General features: G+C 37.0%; 1 protein-coding gene across 1 annotated transcript in view; it reads left to right on the top strand.

The window, feature by feature from the left end:
- The window catches only part of LRMDA (leucine rich melanocyte differentiation associated), a 697,858-nt gene that overhangs the window by 328,725 nt on the left and 349,806 nt on the right, over window positions 1–19,327 (top strand). The window lies entirely within an intron of this gene.

Raw genomic sequence — 19,327 nt, 5'->3', positions numbered from 1 at the left:
TTTTTGAGGATAAAAATACTGTAGAAAATAATTGTTGTGATTGGAACAAACCATCAAAGATCGGTTACGACATAACTTTACTGACATAAAGCAGTCACCAGATGATGAAGACGAGTACAGCCAAACAGAGGATCAGGCAATTTTTCTTCTGATAGTTTGATGTGAAGAGGTCTTCATGTAGTATGTTATGAAGAGGTCCATATGCCTAGTTTTGTCTGCTGACTTCAAAACAGGCTGTCAGAGTTCACCGCATAAATGATGATCACCAAGTAACAAAGTTTCCAGTGGTATGTTATTTAGATAAAAGGCACTAGTGCTTTTTTTTCGATCCACTACTGCAATTTTTTTCTCAAATATTTTACACCTGTTTATGAATTCTGCTGCCATCACACAGCAACTGCTGAAGCTGAGGAGTGAATACAGAGGCTGTGCTTGCAGAAATTCAAGATGCAGTATAAACAATGCTTTAGTGATCGCCAGTGTCTTATGCCATTTTTTTGACCTTTTCAGAGCACATTTAGAAGACTGTAAGAACTGGTATTTAAAAGTGCCTGCTACTTGGGACTTCTTTGTAGACTGCAGTAATCACAAGTTGTTAGTGTCTCTAAAAGCTGGGGTCTGTTGTAGTTAAAGCAGCAATGGCTGAAGGGATCCCTGTGTGTTAACTAATGCAGTCACCTCTATCAGTGGTGATGCACTTGATAGCAAAGGTGGAAATTTTCTTTACTGCTATGAAAAGACGATATGAACACAGCCAAAGAGAACTGTGAAGGGTGTCTGGCTGTCTGCCTTCTTGGGCTTGCTAGCACAGAGTTGTATGTTCCTACCACATGGTGGTAATGGCAATAACTGCTGAATTTGAGGCAGAATGGAAACACATTTTTTTTCTTTTTTTTTTTAAAAATGATGAAAATTACCTGTAGGACTTTACATTAGACTTGGGAGGGCCAGCCCTTAACACTATAAGCTTGTAAAGTTGTAATATAATATAAGTAATAATTGTAACAGCATTCAGCCTGTCTAGTCAGCCTATCTTAGAACAAATTGATTTACAGCTGTATCATGACATACTCAAAGAACTATGCACTTTAATTATACATATAAGGAATGACTTTCATTTAAAATTGAAAATTACAAATTGAATTGATTTTATATATTTTATGTATATATGAATAAATTGAGCATAATTGTCAAAGGAGGCTTCTATGTTAGAGCAAACAAGGAAATCTGTGATTGCTAATACTTTACTTCAGATATGTTTCAATTTTTGGTGTGACAATTGCTATGTTCGGAAAGACTTTCTCAGACTACACTGCTTACTTTGACCTAGTATAATTTATCAGCGCTGATATCTAAGCAGTGCTGCACAGCACAGTGTGGACACTTTGATATCCTGACCCCATCTCTGAATTATGATGTTTGATTCCTGATAGAATCTGTTTTACTGCCAGTAGAGGAAGACTCTACTTGCCGAAAGCAATAAGAAGTTGCTTCATGTTCAGTGCCAAAACAAGACAAGTTAACCTTTGAACTTTGGAAATTAGTTCTCCAAAAATATGAAAGGTACTAATAAAGATGGATTTGATGAATCAAAATGCATAGAATATGAGATCTGGTTCATTTATTAAATATTCATAACATAATGATTAAAAAAAAAAAAGCCTGTTTTTCAGCACCCTCCTCTGTATCAACTTGCCAAAATATCTAACAGGAAAAGACATTCTACAATTATGAAAGGAAAAGGGCATTCTTTTTAATTGTGTGTTAGCATGCTAAGTGTATATAAGAGACAATCTGCTACAAAGGCTATTCTCCAAGGAGAGAGAACAATATAGAGCGAAAGAAGTAGTAAAACTCTGTATTATGTATTCATCTGAATAATGCTATTTTAGGAAAGTAGATTTAAGTTTTGTTTCCAGTTATGATAAAGGTGCTACAGATGTACCATATGAAAGTTGAAAGCTTATTTTATATTCTTAAAAGAGGAAAAAAAGATTGTTGTTGTTTTTTACCCAGCTAGTGTGCCAAGCTTTTGTTAATGGTTGAAATTAGGTCATTTCAACTACTACTGGTTGTTTTGGTTGACCATGGTATGAGCAGGCAATTTTAGCCTGTTTCTTGGTGAACAGGCAGTAACACCTTTGCAACTGGCATAGACTGAAACCTGAGAATAGACCCTTGCTTTCAGTGACAGCAATCTCTTTCGAGCCTACATAAATTAAACCTTTAAGACCTTTAGTCTTGTCTGAGAATCCTATGCAGTAAACAGTGTAGTGGTTATTTATCTAGTTGTCTTTGAGGATGAAGATTTGAATGAAATCTTAACTAGTTTTGAACACAATCCAGCAAGAATAATGATTATGTCTAATCTGATATTTTGACCTGTATGGCATCTCTTGCATTAAATTTGAAAACCCAGTTGTCACCTATATATCTTTTTCTCTTCTCTGGGAGTAGACGATGTTTCTTCCAAATGAATCTTGGCTAATGAGGTCCAGGTGATGATGTCAGTTCTGGAGGTTCAGACGTGTGCACACCAAGGCACGGGTTGGGCTCTGTCCCTCAGCCTATAGAAGGGGTAACAGAATAGGGGGGTCTGTTTTAGCAAATGGCATGCACCGTCTGGAATATCAGTATTAACTCCATAACAAAGATGTGTTTGTTCTAAGATATTAAATAGCGAACAGGGGCAGCTGAGATTAGTTTTGTTATCCCAGTCACAGAGGAAGAAACTTGGGTAAAAGGAAGGAGCAGATAACTGAGCTACAACTAAAGTTAAAGTATGGTTGTCAAGATACCAAAGTTACCTCCATGTTTGCATGTGCTTGGACTTTGTCTTTAGAATTACTATTTTAACATCAATGATTATATCCTACACTTTGTCAAGGCACTTACAATTTTGTGGGCACCCATTTTTACCTTGTCCCAAATAAATATTTTTCATGTGAATTGGGTACATCTAAGACTGCATGTTTAGAGTTTAACCTATACTTGCAAAATTACTAATATGTGATTAACTGATGGGTGTTTCTTCTTTTCTTTTGAGAGAGAGAGGAGGCAAATATGTGGCACTATCTAAAGTGCCCTTGGAAAGTCTCAGGTTGTATGGTTGGACACTGGAGACTAAAAATCACTAATCTTTTCAAAAAAATTAAATTTAGTTCTCCATATCTCCCCACCAAAAGAACCCCCAAACCTTCTTATTTTTCTCTTTCTCACAGAAACAGACACTGAAAACTTCTGATAGAAAATTTTGATTCAGATTTGAAAGTTATTTCTCCCCTTAGGAATGTTAAAATTCATTTTTATTCAAATATATTGTTTGTCCAGATCAGGGAGTAGAAAACAGTTGATCTTCATGCTGGAAGGAGTTCTTAATTTTAACTGTACTCTGATGGTGTTCTGCTGCAATGTCTCATTTTTACAACTCTAGAAAGATGTCCTAGGTGTGACAAACGGGCAGTGACACATGGATATTAGCACAGGTTTTTGGTTTTGTTTTTTTTTTTTTTCCAGTCATGGATGGAAAGCTAGACACAACCATTTTCAGTTACTTATTTTTTCCCTCTATTTTTGACCTGTATTCTCTTTAGTGAGGTAGGAATTTTTTCTTCCTGTGTCTGCCATTGGCAACTATGTGTGAAGTCAGGGGTGGAAGTGGGAGGGATGCGGCTTCATTGTAGAGATGCTTTGAGCTGCCTGAGAGGGAATTTTTCCTATCTACAGATTTCCTCTGATCTTCATCAGCATCTTTGCTGGGGTAATTCTAACAGGATTGGCTAGATGATTATGTTGCAGTCTCTTAGAAGAGGCGTTAAGGGTTTATTTAGTGCTTGTAGATTGATGGCTAATGGGCTTTGTTGGACTATTTAAATGGAAGTTTCCCACAATCTGATACTAAAATGGAGGCTTTGAGTGAAGCTTTTATCACTCTTTCACCAGTCTCATCAAGAACTTCCCTTTCCTCCCTGGAAATGGTATTTCATGCTGTGTATTTCTAATCCAAGTGTTACATCAATCAGCAATCTAGTAGAAGTTTGTGGTTCTAACAAAAAGAGCATTTTACATGCTGTGAAGTGGTTTCCTAGTCTAGCATTTATGTCTATCCTAGACCCTATGGAAACTGCTTAAACTGGAACTTGCCTTCAATTTACTATGCTCAACTTTTACAACTTGATATCAGACACGTTTTCACAGCTGGTTCTCAATACCTTTCCCTTAATTAGAGAGATGATACGCAGGAGATGTTTGACAAGTGGGCAGTGTCCAAAGTCCGTGTTCCCTATGTGACGTTAAAACGTCAGTATAAACAAACCAGCTACGAGTGCAGTTACCAACCCCTGCAAAAAGGAATGTACGCTTGTTGTGCTGCACTTTTGTTTTGTTTTGTCAGTACCTCTCAGGGCACTTTGCAAGGAAGCCGATGTCCGTTTTACAGATGAGTAAAGTGAGCTATTAAGAGGTGAACTGTCTTCGCAGAACAGGCTACAATTACAACCCGGTCTCCTGTGTGGTTGGGGTGGCACTGGACAACTGTTAACTAATTAAACTAACTAAAGACTGTTAACTATTCTCTTTATAGAAAAATAGTCAAATGCATATGTCTTTTTCAGGATTAAGCCATGACTCTGATAGGACAAGAGTGTGTGGTAGTTAAGTTCATTTGTGATTCTGTGCGTGTTTTGTTTTTTTTGTTTGTGTGTGTTTGGGGTTTTTGTGAGAGAGAGAGAGAGAAACTAGGAATTGTGAGGGTTTTTAATCACTTAAAAGTATATTTTGAACGTAGGATTGTATTAATTTTTTGCTTTGTGTGTTTCAGTTCCAAAGTTGATTTGGTGTACTAGTTAATGTATATAATTCCTAATTCAGTGAGGTAGTCGGCATTCATAATTTCTATCATCTTCTATGTGAGTTAAAGGCACATTTTGAGGTGAACAGTGTTTTTCAGGATCAGGACACAGATTTATCAGAACAGCCCTGGATATTATAGTAGTTGGTTTCAAGAGGAAAAAAAACTTTATAAAAATATCATGAGGTTTTGTTAAGTAAGTATAGAAAGTAAAGTCTGGTCAACTTTTTCTTTCCCCTTAAGCTTTTAGTAACCCCTACCTCCCGTGCTGACAGGGACATCAGTGCTGTCTGCATTTTTTTTCAAAAGTGTTATCTCTCCTTTCTTTAAGAAGAGTAATTTTTGAGGCAGCCATGACAGCTCTGTCATTTCACTCACACCTCTAAATTTCTCTTTCTGTTGTCAGTCAGCAGACAGCAGTCACAGTATCTTGATGATCATGATTGATGGCAAAATATATGAGAATTGTAAAAAAAAAAAAAAAAAAAGGGGGGGGGCATTGAACATTATGTCTAAAACAATCATTTTGTGCTTTAATTTTTGTAAGTACAATAAGTAGTTAGTAAAGCACCTGTTTACCTGTAGGCCTTACATTTTTTTTTGCAGTATATAGAATAGTATAGATATCTATAGATATGCCTATAGATATATCAGTAGATATTTTTGTAGATCATAAACCTAAATACTGAAAGTTGCTGCACATTTAGACTTGGTTCAGTATTTATGGTATTCTGCTGATGTTTTACTTTTTTTCAAATTTCCTTTTAAATGACTAATTTCCCATCAAACTCTTGGGCTTAAATGACAAGCGAGGAGTTGAGAGCAATAGCAAAAAGAATCTGAGTCATATTTTCCTTGAAAGAGCTTTACCTGTTCTAGGAAAGTAAAACACTCATCAATTATACTGTAAGTAAATAAAACATATTTTGGGGAAAAATGGCTATTGGGTTTTCATGTTGGCAGAATTTCTATACAGAAGGTGATAGAAAATACCAAAGAAAGCATTTCTCCAGCCAGTCCTCTGCATGAAATGTATTGCCGATTATTTTAGGAAACAAGAAACCAAGTTGTATGAGCTTGAGTGCTGCACAGTGGCTATTGGATTTTCCATTTACATAAAGTAATCTCTGTTGGACTTTGAAAGTCAGCATACTGCAGTAGCTGGTGCTCACGCCTGTTGAAGATAAAGCAGTGATATTTGAGCTTGACTAGACACCACGTGCAGTCCCTTACTACTATATTGTCTATACTGATGAATATAGCTGTGTTTGTATACAGGCATCTATATATGGTATCTCCCGAGTTCTTTGACAGCTAAACGAGCTGTACTGGCAAAAGGGTTATTTTTGGCATGTATGATGATTAGTCGTGTGAGGGTTTGGTTGTCATTGTTTTAAATCCTTGCAACTGGCACAACTATGTTGGCAAACGTGTATACAGTCACACTGCAAGAAAGAAGATGTGCTGGGCATATAACTTATTCTGAGCAGGGAACTTGACAAAAGTTGTAGCAAGAAAAGATGTCTTACTGATGCAGACTGCATGTCCAGAAGGAAGTTGATCCTAGGGATTATATTCTGGCAGCTCTACCAGCAAACCTTTTTATATATGGGTCATGTATCGAGAGAGCTGTCATGTTATCCACCAGTGTGCAGTAATTAATAAATGTGGGTCCTGTGGTGACTGGTGCAGTGAAGGGAAACACCTTCTAGATGATAGCTGGTAACAGCTACAGTCTAGGATTTTCATAGGACACAGGGATTTCTGCCTTCCACATTATCCTTCAGGTATGAGAGTGAAGATACCTGGGAAATGCCAGCAGAGTCCTGTAAATTTTTTGAGGAACAATCCTAACTGAAAGAGTAGACATTTTTTTCCATTCTGATTAGATGTTTAAAGTGGCCACAAATGTAATGCTCTTTTGCTACCCAGTAGTAACTTGAAAAACTGTGCGGAGTGTAGGAAATGAACATGGCGCACAGCTTCGCCACAGGGGCAGGGAGCCCCTGCCCCTGCTCTCAAGGCAGTGGCTGCCTGGCAGCCCTCGCTTTGTCTCTGTGGCAGGATCTTCCTCAGAGCTTTCTCTAGTTTCAGTTCCACCTCTGGCTGAAAACTGAGGAGTCTGTGAAACTCACGTTGTGAGGGTAGGTAATAGGTTTACCTGTAAGGCAATCTAAGGGTATATTCTGCTTTTAATAGCGCATATGCATTCCATCTGGCTTGGTTGGGGCTACAGTGGAGCGAGGGCTGGATTTATCTATTTCAGGCTAAAAGACTCGGGGCTTCAGGAAGATCTTACTGTTCTTGGTTTCTTGTGTCGTTTGCTTGGGACTGTTTGAAGAGGGCATTTTTTGCATTTCTGCAAAGGACTCTACCTTGCTGTTTTTATAAATAACTCCCCTATTTTGGGGGAAACTGCAAGGTGGCATTTTACTTCAAAATAAAGTAGGCAAATTCACACTGTTAGCATTACTAATGACACACACACAGTTGAAAAAATGAATATTAACTACGAGAATACAAAAGGTGAAATAAGGCACATGAATCACTGAAAGTTCTTTGGCACAAAAATTACTCGCAGAGTTGTGTAAAGACATGAACAGAAGGGATGGGGGGTAGGAGGTTTGTTTTATATCACTATTTGATTTTATATTCAAGTTGTAGAAATCTGGTTTGATGATCATTTTTTGAACACAGAATTATGGGAAATATTTTGTTTTCCCTGAGAGCCAAGGCAATGTATTTATTTCAAGTTTTATTAAATGAGTTATAAATTTTCCTAGCAATTTACTCATAGCTCAAGAGGTTTAATTTGCATGTGTTGCCTTTTACAATATGCTTTTCGTAATGTTGCAGATGCTTCTTCCCTAGCTTCAGTAAACAACAGGCAGTTGGCCAGGTTTTTGACTGAACATTTGCCAACTCTGGGAAATATTAGTTAACTCTCTAGTGGCCACTGAATGATTTTTAGCCGACTTCATCCAAAATAATCTGTGAAGATAAAAAATAATACAAAGCATAAAATAAGATACAAACCCAGCAATTTGCTGGACTTTATATAGCAAAAGAGGTTTCTTTGGCAATATAATCTTCTCAGATTGTTTGCCTTTTTAACATTTATTTCCACAGTGGGTTGTTTTCAGAAATTTATTTCAAAATTGATATATAATAAGCATTTCTTCCCTCAGATTTGTGAAGATTCATTAATGTCTTTGAGGCACTCGGCTACAATGAAGTTTACCTCTAATGTCCTGCTTCACTCTGGAAAAGCCCACGAGGTGTGTTCTTTCTTCAACACAGAAATGCAGTGCATAGCAAGGATATGTTGCAGGTTGGATGACAGGTTGTTTTATGAGTAAATGGAAGTAACAAAGCCTATTTTCCTACAGATTTTTGCACTGGAGTCTACTACTCAGTAGAGCTCAGCTCCTGTCTCTGTATTCCCTTTGGCACTTTCAGCTTTTTTCCAGGTCTCTCATATATCTTTTGCAACTGTCGCTTGAGTAAGTCATGTCATATTCTCTTCCTAGTCTGTAGCTATCTGTTGGCTGATTGCTTGGCCACTGCCAAGCGTAATGTATGGTGGCCAAGTTTATCTTCTTCCTGTTAGTGGGAGATTCAGGAGTGTTTCTGTCTCTCACTGAGCCTCTGATCATCGTGGATTTTCTAGGAACTTCTAGGGATATAGCATGATTTCAGACTTGGTTGAAGTTGGCCAATTGGTTCCAACGTTATGGTTCAAAAGATGTATTCAAAGACGGTTTGACAGTGTGCTTGCATAAGGAAACAAGACCGCTCATGAATAAAAAAAGATGTGTCAAACAGTTTCGGCATCTTGCCTGGTGCTCAGGAGGAAATAATTATAGGCAGCCATGTGATTACGTGCTGTCAGTGCAAGGGGGGGGGCGCGAAAGGACAGGCCAAAAGGATGACTTGAGTTTCCTTTGCGAATAACCTCACTTGGCGTTCACTACTCCAGAAAAACTTGTATCTATGTCTGTGAACAGATTGTGGATAAATATTTTGGACAGATTATCATAAATGTATGTTACAACATCCATTGAAAGGGGATGAGACTTAAGAGATGAAAAATTCTGAATCCCTTTGGTAATTATCCAGCTTACCCAGGGCTCTTTCTTTGGGCATCTGAGTACATTTGCTTTTTGGTATTACCTGTTCTGATGAGGTGTGGAAAGCTATGTGCTGAAATTAAATATAACGAAGACAGTAGATCAGCCAGTGATTCTTCACGACCAATCTACTGTTTGATTCCTCAAGTTCATTTCCTCATGTTACCCCTTCCACAGAGCCCCTCATTTGTGTAAAGTATTGTACTGAATACCTTAAAACTGCAACAGAGTAGGAAAACTGGAATATTCTGGAGAGCAGGCAATTGCATGCACACGCACTTTGAAATTTCTTTTCAAGCTGTAAGGCAAAGCAGTGTCTATTAAAAAAGAAATTATGAATTTTACAAGTTTTGCATTATCAGATTTACGTTTTAGCTCACAAGCAAATTTAAAGGGAGGCTAGAGTGTAGCCAATGTTGGGATACGGGGGAGATGAATATCGGCTGATTTGTTACATCTTTGTGCTAGAGCCATGGCGTGTTGCTGCTGTGATGTCACCACCTGATGTCTCAGTACGTGCTGCAGGACTTATGTGCCCTTTTACTCCTCTAACAAATAGCACCTTATGACCCATTGAATTTCACTTAGCCTGGATGAATTTGTTTTCCCCAACATTCCTCATTTTCTGCTTCCCTCTGTCTTTTCCCTTACATGATACTGGGGAGGGAGGAGTGTTGCTTAGCAACTAGTATGAAATGGTCAGTACAGTTATAAATATTAAACCTTTTTCAACCATGGTGATTTAATGGTTACAAAATGGAAAAGTGTTCAAATTTTTACTCTTGAAAATTTGAGGCAAAGTGACAATGTAGATTCTTATTGATAATTGAGACAAAATTTGGCCTCAGTGGCTCTCTGTGAATGGAAAAGGAAACTTTTCCTTTTCTATAACTAAAAGCCTGCCCATGCAGAGCCCCATGGACCTGCATTATGGTTTTTTTTGTTGTTTAAAAAAAAAAGTTATCTTGGGGCCCAAGACTGTAAGGTTGGAGAGTGGTGCTAACTCTGTAATACATAGTTTCACTACTTACTGCTGACATAGGAGTGACTTTTTTTCTAAATGTTTTTAAAGTGCTTTATAATCTCTAGACTGAAGAAAGTAGAAAATATAGCTTATCTTTACTTATTACCTTACTGCAGAAATTATGTAAGAATAATAAACTGCTCCATTGTGGTTTTATGCTACTGCTGAATAGGGGGAAATATATACCATCACATGCAATTTGAAAATGTATGCATGTATTATTTTAGGTGAACATCTGATTTCAGTAAGACATTTCCATTATAATACTTATGAAATCCAATCTTAAGAGAAGTACAGTTACTTGAAATCCAAGGTAATTGCTCTGGTCTGCTTAAAGCAAGCAACTGGAAAGAGTTTGTACCATAGTATGCATGTATGCTTTTATTTAGTAATATTAATGTTATTGGCTGAGGACCCAGTAAACACCAAGGCCTACACTTACCTAGGCACCAAACATTTTGTGCCCTATAGGATTAGGAGAGAGCGTGAGCAATACAAAGGTCATTAATTAATCCTTTAATTACAGAGCTGGCAATGAAGCCAGGCCCCCGGCTCTCTGCGTCACGGTGGCCCAGGCCACCTTCCTCCTGCCAGGCTGGCAGTGCTGCCTCTGCCTGTCGGCCCCTTGGGCTGGGCGCAGCTTGGTGAGATGTGAAGTGCTACTGGTTGCACAAGAACGTAAGCTGAGAAAATATTTGGAAAAGACATATTGGTCCGCTAGCTTCAGATCTGACTGGAAGTTGTTCCTGGAATTCCCTGTTTCTTGAAATGGTATGTGCAATTCGCACTCTGATCATCTCATTACAGGGAGATGAGAACATTTAAGATTTTTGAACAGTATTTCCTTGAAAGGCACACTGTGAATTTTGATTGATCTTACACTTTGGAACTATAACTGAAACTGTATTTGTTATAAAGCAGTGACCACTAAATCAATTTATTTAGTATATATTTCTTCAAACCTGCATCATTAATATTCAAATGAAAATGTCTTTTTCATTGTGCTGCAGTTTATACTAATATGAGTTCATTTACTTTCATGTTATTAAATGACTTTTTTCTATTGAAAACATAAAACCAAGCAGCATTGTTCATGTGCTGCATAGAACTGTAGCAATGTGCAGTTTGATATGTACTGCATTTCCAAAGCAATAAATAAATAACCAGAGATAGGAGGCAGGATTTTACTTTGATTTCCAGAGACACAGCATGCCATTGTTGTAACAGAAATGTAATAGGGGGATAAAAATTTACTGATATTTGCCAGCTGTTTACTGCAAAAACTAGTGTAGTCTGTATTATTTCTAGGCTGATCACAAGGTACAGAGACACTTCTTAAACTCAAAATTAACAGTTTTTAAAAAAACAAAATGAATCTTGTTGCATAAAATTTATGCTTCTAAAACTGTTTACTGTATATAACACTTAATGTATTTGTCTCAGGCTGTACTTTTTGCTGTGAGTCTAGTTACAATCCTCAACATTTTCTAAAATAATTTGATGCAGTTTGGAATTCTCTCCTGCTTCAATCCTGCAGTCATGCCTGTGTTTAACTGGATATACGTGACTAATCTCTTTGAAGCAAATGAGAACTACTCTAGTAAGTAGAAGTTTAGAACACACATAATTGATTTCTTTATCATGGCTTGGTGTCTTAAATTCCTAACTGGTTTCATTTAAGAAAAATTCATGGGCAGCCTGAATTCTGCCTGGGAGCCCATTTACAGTGTTTGTTTGGGGCTCTCTGGTTGTTCGGAGGAACCTTGCCAAAAGGAAATGCAGTCCTCAAGGGCTTAAGCTGTCTGAACATGAATACTGCATCCATAGAAAACTATCAGGGTCTTGCTTTTGAACTGAAAAGTTAATGTTTTCTTCTAGTTTTTAATAGAAGTAGGGTTAATATTTCTCTGTATGCCTTAAATTAGAGAAAAAAAAAAATTATAGGTATGTGGGAGGTGTCATTACATTTTTGGAGTGGGGGAGTCCCTCTGCCTTCCCAACCAATCTTGTGAGCTGCAATGTAATGCTTTTCCTTAGGTGTTATTTCCAAAATATCAGTGATGAGTCTTAAAGGGGAAAAAAAATCATCCCCTTGTCCCAAGCAGAAAACCTTCAATTATCTCCAGGGCTGCTTTTTTTTTTTTTTTTTTTTTTTTTTTTTTTTTTAAACTAGGGAAGCACATGTAGGTGTGAAGAGTTACATTGACCAAACAGTCTTTTACTAAGAATTTGTTCAGAAAGCAGAATTTTTTTTTAATATACCTTTATAGAGCTGGCTGATGCTTTATGCTCTTGTACACTAGTCTGGGAAATTTTAAATTGGTATTTTTATCATAATGAATTTCAGTAAATTCTTGAATCTGATAAAAATGCAGTATTGTTTATCTGTCTATGCAAATAAATTAGATCTATAAAGTTCCTCATAGCTCCTAATTCCTGATTTTTGTCAGTATTTTTAGTCTTTAAATAGTTTGCTACATGGTAACATGATACCAGTCATGATACTGTTGAGAATTGCACCAGCTTTATCAATACTTTGTTTTGTTTTGTATTATGATGTGTCTTCTATTTCTGTTTTACATCTTATATCTTTGCTGGCTCACTGCTGTAATATAATCTCTTTACTGCTTTAAATTAGATGCAATAGTTTGGAGATTCCATCTATACCACCAAGGGGTCAATGGTGAAAGAAAATGCTTAAATATGATAGAGAAAATGGTTTATTCTTGACTTTATGCATTTCCTATATTGATTAACAGTGAATCGCTGTCAAGTTCTGAGTTATCTGCAAGCGCATGCTGTGTCAGGAGATGAGCGCATACACACTTAGGATTATGATTTTTTAAAGGTTCTCAATAATTGGTTAACTGATCTTTATGCTTGATGTAAAGCTGCTCGTATCATGCCTGTTATTTTGAAACCTTTATATCCAATCATGTAGGCAAGCATTTAAATCTAGTAACTTTTGGATCCAAACCAACAGGTCGCAAAACAGAAGAGCAAGAGAGCCATGCTATGCTGAACTGCCTTGGCAATGGAGGCTTCACTCATGGAGTGAAGAAAAAACAGAGAGATGTAGATGCTGTCTGTACACGCTTTGCAAGGCCTATCCCACTTGTGGTGAGGTGGTGAGAACCTGATGGTCCTGCTGCTTTAACAAGTACTGTCATTTGTCACTGTCCTGACATACACATTTCTGCATGAGGGACACAAAGAGGAAGGAGGCATTAGCATCTTTCATGCAGGAAGAGCATTGTTGTTTTTTGCACATTGGGAAGCATAAATCTTGGTTTTGCCACTGAACAAAACTATTCCTGTTAATTCAGCAGGCATCATTTGAATGAGACCTGAGAAATGAGCTACTGGATGCTTTGTTAAGAAGCGTCTTTTATTAACCTCTGTTTTCACTGTAATATCTATTTATATTGCAAAATAGTAACATTGCTGAGACTTCAGGAAATATTCTTTGTAGTTAGTTTCCTCCTCTGTGAAGAAAGGCAGAAACCATGGAAGTAGAACGGAACCAACTGTGGAGGTTTCTACTACTGGGAGGGCATATTCTTTCTCCCTCCTGTGTATGTGGCTTGTCACAGCTGCTTACAGTGGTTAACATTTTGTGATCTTCATCAATGAAATGATGTGGCTTTATCTGTCCACTTATTTTTTCTTTGTTAAAAGAAAATGTTTTGAGTAAAGTAATTGTATTTCAAGTGTTTATGGGAATTCAGTGCATTCTGTGACACAAGCTATTAGACTTCAGGGATGTTGACAGCAGTGAGAAGAACCGAGTTAAAATAGCTTAAAAGGAATCAAGATGTCCAGACTTGCTTTGATTCTGTTCGCCGGTAGAACTTCATACTAGATGCTGAATTTAGGTTTTAAAATACAAACCGTTTAAGTGAGCAGAAAGTGAAACTAAGACCTTCCTTGATACCTCTGTCAACAAAATGCATTTGGTAAGCTCATAGATAGTCTTCACAAACATCTCAAGTCCCTTAAAATATTTTTTGGAAGAGATCTAGGTAGGTATGTCCTAACGCATATGCGGTTAACAACACATGGTCTTGGAGTCCTCTGGGTTGTGATGCTTGATCAAATTATGGTGACCTTAAACTACGGAGCATCTGCTAAGCTACGGTAACTGACTGTGTGCATGGTTTTAGTCTATCCCAGCTGTAAAGATATAAGACCAAGCTAAAACTTCAGTTTCTCTCTTTTACTGAGATTTAAGACAAGTTGTGTATCTTAGCCCATACAACTGCAAAGAGACTGCATAAATTCAGTTATTATGGCTCAAATGATGTGAGGTAACTTTTTAAGTTGCCGTAAGTTTGTTCCCTCCCTATTCAGGTGTGCATGCACCAGGGGAATTAAGAGATTGAAGCCCTTCCAGTAACACAGGCCTACTATAATACATGCATTATCTGTCAAATGATGCAACTATATCTGCACAGACTTATTCATACTGAGGCTGTGCCATTCCATGCCTCAATTTGTGACTTTAAGGCTCCTCACATAAGATGCCTTTTGAAACATTTATTTTGTTATTATTTATTATTCATTCTGCTACTTTCTCAATTTATACACAGAGTATAGTCACAGATTGGAAAAGACTGAGAAAATAAAAAATTGCAGTAATGAAAGGAAGACCGGAATGAAAGAAGGCACAAAATGTCAAATCACTTTACTCCGTTTTCTTTTTTTCCCTGCAAAGAAAGAAAAAGTGTTCACTAGAAATGTGAGATTAAACCACTGATTTCTTCAAAGATAATGTAACTCAGATACAAGGGGAAAATTGCCAAGAACACCCCTGCAGCTGCATATATCATTGCATATTATAAAGGTAAACACATGTAAAAGTAAACGAGGAGAAAGATGCTAAGGCACCTTTTCCCTTCTTCCCCTGCTCCCCACCAACCCCACACCATGTCAGTGATATTATTGAGCTTCTCTGATTTTGACTTATAGTGCATGCACTGGTGAATGACCAAGGTTTAAACTTTCATTCAACATTACCATGTATAAGAAATGTAGGATACTTTCATTAATTGGATTAGGGTTATATGTGTTTCATTTAAAAGCTGCAGTGATCACTAATGGAATGACCTTGAAGTCATTATCTGTTAAGAAGCAGGAGAGAAGATTGTTCTTCATGTTCAGTTGTATTTGTCATTACTTGTGAATATCATTTTCAGATAAAATATAGTGCCAGCTCTCTAAGGGTCTCTAGGTTGGCTGGCCTAAGTTTTTTGAGCTATACTTTTATTTTGTCACACTAACTCTTGAAGAGTGCATTTTTTTTGGCCAATTAGATCTTTGTTTGTTGAAACCGTCAATGTAGAGCGTGATTTTAAACTAAGTTCACTGGATATTATTCTTTATATCCTTCCTCTATTGAGTCATTTTTTTACATTTTTATTTCATAGCCTTTCCAAAGACATTGTAACTAGGAAGGCTATATTTTTCAGATATCAGTGTTACTTAGAGATTAACCAATTGGTATTACAAAAATACGCTGTGCTGTACTTAGTGTGTTGTTCAGAGCACCATTCCTTTGGGTTTTGTACTTCATCTAAACAAGTCTAGAGCAAAGGAATGTTATTTTTCAGTGTTGTTCCCCCCCTGCACCTCCTGACATGCAAATCTTCTTGCTACTAAGAGACCAGATTAGTTTGCTCTAATTCATGTGGTCATTTTGCTTGTCTGCCACTGTTGAGATGGACACTTAGCATTTGCAGAAATGCATGTACATAAATAAATAAAAATTTGAAAATTTAGTCACGGAACTTACTTGTTCACTTATTTCTTCTTAGAAAGTTTTCCTTGAGGGTCACCAATAACATTGTATGACTCGAGTGATGAGCTGCACTGTGCAATGGTGACTGTTAGATACAAGTGTCTTCTAAATGGCTGCTGGTCTGATAAAGACACAGAAGTAAGATATCCGTAGATTTCAGGGTAAAGAAGCAATTTCCTGAAAAGCAGACAGTTTTATTACCTAATATCTGGATATGCCTTTGGGCCTAGCAAAGTTTATCCTGACAATCTTCCCGTTCTGATTGGATCAAGGTAGAGCATCCTTGGATTTTCTTTAATTTTAAGCCTTAACGCTATGGCCAGATCCAACCCTATTGTGAACTGTGAAGAAATAGACTGTGCAACAAAGGCACCATTCTGGTGTTTTGGGAGACAGGGGGCTTGCAGGCTGTGTTGCTGGTGAAGAGGCTACAGCTCCTTCCCCTCAGTAAATTTCTATCTGATTCTTCTGGATGGTTTAAGGGGGTGTTTCAAGAGCCGAAGACTGAAATATAGCAGTGCTTTTTGAAAATACCATCTCTCTTGTGGTCAGAGCTTTTGTCTGTCTCATGTATTAGGTTGGAGTAAAACAAACAAACAAACAAAAAAAAAACCCTGGAACTCACCTCCAAAAGCTTGGAGATGAGTATAGCTAATTTAGACTTGCAGGTGCTTTGCATGAGTTGACCAAAGCAAAAGACCACAGATATGGCCAGCTGGTAACTATTTAGAAAAGGAAGAAAGAAAGAAAAGAAAATCTTTCTTTTCAAAAGGGAGTTAGGTGAGTGATGAGAAAGTGTTTTCTGGGAACATTTTCATACCAAATGATAGTACAGAATCTGATCAGTTTAAAACAACATTAATTGTTCTGGTAGGTTTTCATTAAGATCATTGAAAATCCAGTGCAGCCTCCCTTGGGTGAACCTTCCTTTTCTTGATAGCATAGTTGCTTTCAGCTCTCATTTAATATTTAAATTTCCCTTCTGTCACCCTACCAAATGGGCATTAATTGCTGGCATTCACTGAAGAGGGGAGATGGATGAAATATTTCAGGTAAGTCATCTGATCTAATTTGGAAGGGTTTCTGTGAGGAAAGAACAGTTTTTGATTTATAAGGGAAGGTTGTCTCTTATCAAGATATACATGTTAGAATTCATTATCAAGAATCTGTTTTTAATTTTAGAGATTGTTTACCTAAACTACTGTATGTCAGAGCTCAGGACAAATTTCTGCTTAGCATTTAATTTTAGATACTTGCCATAGTGGACAGTAAAAAATGGGTCCCTGGAATTTGTGGCATCATTATGAATCTTACCTTCTGGCAGCCCCTGCCCACAGTTTGTCTTTGAAATCTCCTTGGTGCTTGTTAACCCTGCTCTGACATGTAAGAGCTCTGGTTTATTTATTGGACTTTGCCCATTTATGAAAAAGTACAGGAATTATTAATGGTTTAGTATCTATTAATGCATTACTTGGGTGGAATTCAAATTCCAGTATTTATGGTAAACCCCTTTATAATGAAATGAGCACAGAAACAGGAATGCTGAGTCTTAAAGTTGGAAAGCGTCTTATGCTATCAGAACAATCCTCTGTAAAATATGATCTTACTAGCTTTTTATTTATAACCATAAATAAGAAATAAGCACTTTATGTATGAAGGGAAATGATTAAGAATATTTGTGTACATAATGAAGAATAAATAATCTGAATCAATGAACCATATATTGGGTACATTGCCATGGACTATGGTTTTCTTTAGAAAGCAGGGTGTTATTGCTATCCATCTAACAGTAAATTCCTATCAAATGGTTGGGCTCACGTTGTATGCTAGAGCAGGTAGTAAGTACACTTTCTGTGTCAGATGTCAACATCCAAAAGCTGAAACCAACACAGGGAAATGCAGCTCCAACATGCTTTGATTTTTATCTTAAGGCCTTCATTTTATTTTTGCTCACATTGGTATAACCCAGAAGTAGAACCCAGTGTACAAAATATTGTTTTGCTTCCTTTTGGGGAGCCTTCTGCTTTGGTTTTGATGGGGAGCATCTTTTGCTTTTTAAATTATAGTATAGAACATAATGGCATTAATGGTTTCAAACCAAGGCTCCACAAAGTCCAATATTCTGTCTCTTAGAGTGGTCAGCAGTAGAAGAGAAGAGTACAAAAACAGGGCAACATATGATGATGTTTGCTATCCTCTCCCAGTGATCCCAAGAGATTGAGTGAGAGAGAGAGGGGTTAGTGCTTTTGAAAGCCATCCTGTTTATAATAGCACTGTACAAAAAATCAAGCAGTGAGCAATTGTGGTGTATATAATAGACATTAAACAGGGATAGGACAGTGATAGCTGTGTGAATCGGAGTGGATGAATGTTGTAAAAATTATAAATCAAGAGATGATACAAAAAAGGGAACAATTGTATGCAATGTAAATACCGCTATGGCTTTGTTCATTTGGCTGAACTTTTCACACTATGTGGAACATGCAAAAGAAGTACTTTAAAGGTAATGGCATTTACTGAAACATTAATCTTGAAAATATTCATCATCAATGCTAAGTATGAACAATAGTAATCAAATTCCATAGCTCTTCATATAAAAGCAGAGCCCATCCATCACAAAGCATGCCCTATGGCTATATATCAATTTTAAGCATTAAAGTTACACAGTATTATCTTAGCATTAGGTTAACTGTCAAATAAAAATAAAAATTAATAAGCTGGAAAAAAGAAAGAAGAGGAGACATTCCTCATTTAAAATCCTTAAGTGATCCAGCATAATTGAAATGTCTTTTAGCTGAAATGTTAGCTTTAATTCAGTTAAGACTCAGATCTCAATACCATTTTTATGGTAGCCCTATAATTCCTGGGGTGCAAAACTACCAGATGTAAATGCTGATAGAGTCCAGCCTTTCTCCTCCTATCTCATTGACAAGAAGCATATGTTTGGAATTAAAGAAGATCCAGGCAAGCTTTCAACCTTGAGATCTCTGCCTCCTTGCTCAGAGAGGTTAGTGAGGTTTAAAATTCCACACACTCACCGGTTTTCAAACTTCTGCTGCCATTTCTTTCGCAGTCCCTTTGAGACACTGGTAGAGTTGGGGCACCTGGCTGCAATGTTTTAAAAAAAAAAAAGTGCAAAATTGCTGAACGCTGTTTTTGGTTTACAGTTTCATAACTGTTAAAATGACTGTGATAGTTTGTCTGGTTAAATCTACATCTAGGATGAGATGGAGTATAGCTCTTTTCTTTCTCTGTTCTCTAGATATTCCAAGAAGGTATTTACTCTCTAAAAATATCATAGCAATAGAATATTATTGCCATGTTCTCATTAACTTGGCTTTAGTAGGTTGTGATACGGGAAATATCATCTTTAATGTCTTTTTCTAAAATTAAGCACATCTAAGGAAAGAAATAATGAAAATTCAGTCAAATCCTGTTATGTTCTATTTGAGATACTCAAAACGTATATTTCTTTCATCTGACTTGTCTTAACAAGAATTCAACTTCTCTCTAGTGCAAGGAAATAT

The sequence above is a fragment of the Apteryx mantelli genome, chromosome 7 (assembly GCF_036417845.1).
Source record: "Apteryx mantelli isolate bAptMan1 chromosome 7, bAptMan1.hap1, whole genome shotgun sequence".
Classification (NCBI taxonomy): domain Eukaryota; kingdom Metazoa; phylum Chordata; class Aves; order Apterygiformes; family Apterygidae; genus Apteryx; species Apteryx mantelli.
The sequence above is the reverse complement of the archived record's forward strand: the minus strand, read 5'-3'. Positions and strand labels throughout refer to the sequence as shown.